Below are 2,500 nucleotides of genomic sequence, written 5' to 3' on the forward strand. Positions count from 1 at the left end.
ATAACGAGGGGGGGAGACAAAGAGATAACGAGGGGGGAGAGACAAAGAGAGAAAGAGGGGAGGGGGGGACAAATAGATAACGAGGGGAGGGGGGGACAAATAGATAACGAGGGGGGGGGGGGAGACAAAGAGATAACGAGGGGGGGAGACAAATAGATAACGAGGGGGGGGGGAGACAAAGAGATAACGAGGGGAGGGGGGGGGGGGCAAAGAGATAACGAGGGGAGGGGGGGGGGAGACAAAGAGATAACGAGGGGGGGAGACAAAGAGATAACGAGGGGGGAGACAAAGAGATAACGAGGGGGGAGACAAAGAGATAACGAGGGGGGGGGGGGGGGGGGGCAAAGAGATAACGAGGGGGGGGGGGGAGACAAAGAGATAACGTGGGGGGGGGGGGAGACAAAGAGATAACGAGGGGGGAGACAAAGAGATAACGAGGGGGGGGGGAGACAAAGAGATAACGAGGGGGGAGACAAAGAGATAACGAGGGGGGAGACAAAGAGATAACGAGGGGGGGGGGGGGGGGGGCAAAGAGATAACGAGGGGGGGGGGGAGACAAAGAGATAACGAGGGGGGAGACAAAGAGATAACGAGGGGGGAGACAAAGAGATAACGAGGGGGGAGACAAAGAGATAACGAGAGGGGGGGGGAGACAAAGAGAGAAAGAGGGGGGGGAGAGACAAAGAGAGACAGAGAGAGGGGAGAGAAAAAACAGAGGGGAACGAACGAACGAAATGTTTTCTTCAAATAAAAGCCATAACCCCTTACTCGTTTGAAACAAAGAGGGGAGAAAGAGAGAGAGAGAGGAAGAGAAAAGTCAAAAGTCAAAGTAAAAAAAAAAATGTTTTAATTGTCAGGCCTCTCTCGCCTATAACAACAGGAGTCACACCAAAATGTAGCATGCAACATGTGTTCATTTACATACCATTCAGGCATTTTTTTTCCCTCAAAGTTAGTTAGTGCTTTATAGATATACATTGACAGTTTCCAGACTGTTTCAGAATTTTCACAAGCTATGATAGAAGAGAGTCTGGACAATGATGGGCTTCTGAAGTATTTAAGCGGTCTTAATTCGTGTCTCAATTCCGTATATTTAGGACATACAAAAAGAAAGTGTATTTCATTTTCAATCGTGTTCGAGCAAGAAGGATAGCAACTATCAGCATTATTCAAATTTGACTTGTACTGTAAATAACTATGTTTAATTGGAGACATACCCATTCTAAACTTAGCAAGGCAATTTCGAAAGTTAACATTCCTGAGCTGGTATATATATAAGCTTTAGGAGTTATAGTTTGGTTGAAGCTTGCATACATTTGAAAGAAATTGTGACCTTCGAGTGCAGTATGCCATTCTTGAGTGGAAGAATCAATTAGTCTCTGTTTGAATTCTGAAATAAATATTTTTACATTCCCCACACCTTGTGCTTCCCAAACAAAGCCAAATCCATACATATATAAAACATTACGAACACGACACGCCCATGTAAAATAATTTTGACTTTGCAGAGATGATAGCATGTAATAGGCTTTTTTTTTTGCATATCCGTTTTCGTTCATGCATACTATTCGAAGCCAAAACTTAATGCATCTTACATAAGCATTGAGAAAAAGTGGGTATCTTCCTGTTTCTCCATATACCAAGTGTCTAGGTGACTTTGGACTCACACCCAAAAAAACGTTTCAGTGCTGATAAGTGAATTCTTTCAATGTATTCTTGATCAGCAGTTAAACCCCATATTTCAGACCCGTTCATCAGTATTGGCTGTATCTGACAATCAAACGTCTTAAAGAATACCTGTGGTGAGAGGGAGAGAAAGAAAGCGAGAGAGAGAGAGAGTAAAAGGGGAGAGAGAGGGGGGAGAGAGAGAGAAAGACAGGGGGAGAGGAAGAGAACGAGAAAGAGAGAAAGAGGTGTGGAGAGAGAGAGAGAGAGAGAGAGAGAGAGAGAGAGAGGAGAGAGAGACAGAGGGGGGAGACAGAGAGAGGAGAAAAAGACAGAGGGGAGAAAGAGAGAGAGACAGGGAGAGAGAGAGGGAGAGAAAGAAAGCGAGAGAGAGAGAGAAAGCGCGAAAGAGAGTAAAAGGGGAGAGAGGGGGGAGAGAGAGAGAAAGACAGGGGGAGAGAAAGAGAACGAGAAAGAGAGAAAGAGGTGTGGAGAGAGAGAGAGAGAGAGAGAGAGAGAGAGAGAGAGAGTAGAGAGAGACATGGGGGGGGGACAGAGAGAGGAGAGAGAGACAGAGGGGGGAGACAGAGAGAGGAGAAAAAGACAGAGGGGAGAAAGAGAGAGAGACAGGGGAGAGAGAGAGAGAGAGAGAGAGAGAGAGAGAGAGAGAGAGAGAGAGATTCAGATTCAGATTCAGATGGTTTATTCATTAAGGCCACAGCCCCATATGAACGAGGGGCGATAACAACATTAGTTTATGTCATCAGAACTATAGCAATTAATCACGACATAATTATATCTCTTAAGTGAAAAGCTTTATATAAATATAGAGCCA

The 2,500-nt window shown here is 45.4% G+C and overlaps 1 protein-coding gene across 1 annotated transcript in view; it reads left to right on the forward strand.

The window, feature by feature from the left end:
- LOC143292321 (neuropeptide SIFamide receptor-like) overlaps positions 1-2,500 on the forward strand; it is a 94,216-nt gene that overhangs the window by 89,829 nt on the left and 1,887 nt on the right. The window lies entirely within an intron of this gene.

This window comes from Babylonia areolata, chromosome 18, assembly GCF_041734735.1.
Source record: "Babylonia areolata isolate BAREFJ2019XMU chromosome 18, ASM4173473v1, whole genome shotgun sequence".
NCBI lineage: Eukaryota > Metazoa > Mollusca > Gastropoda > Neogastropoda > Buccinidae > Babylonia > Babylonia areolata.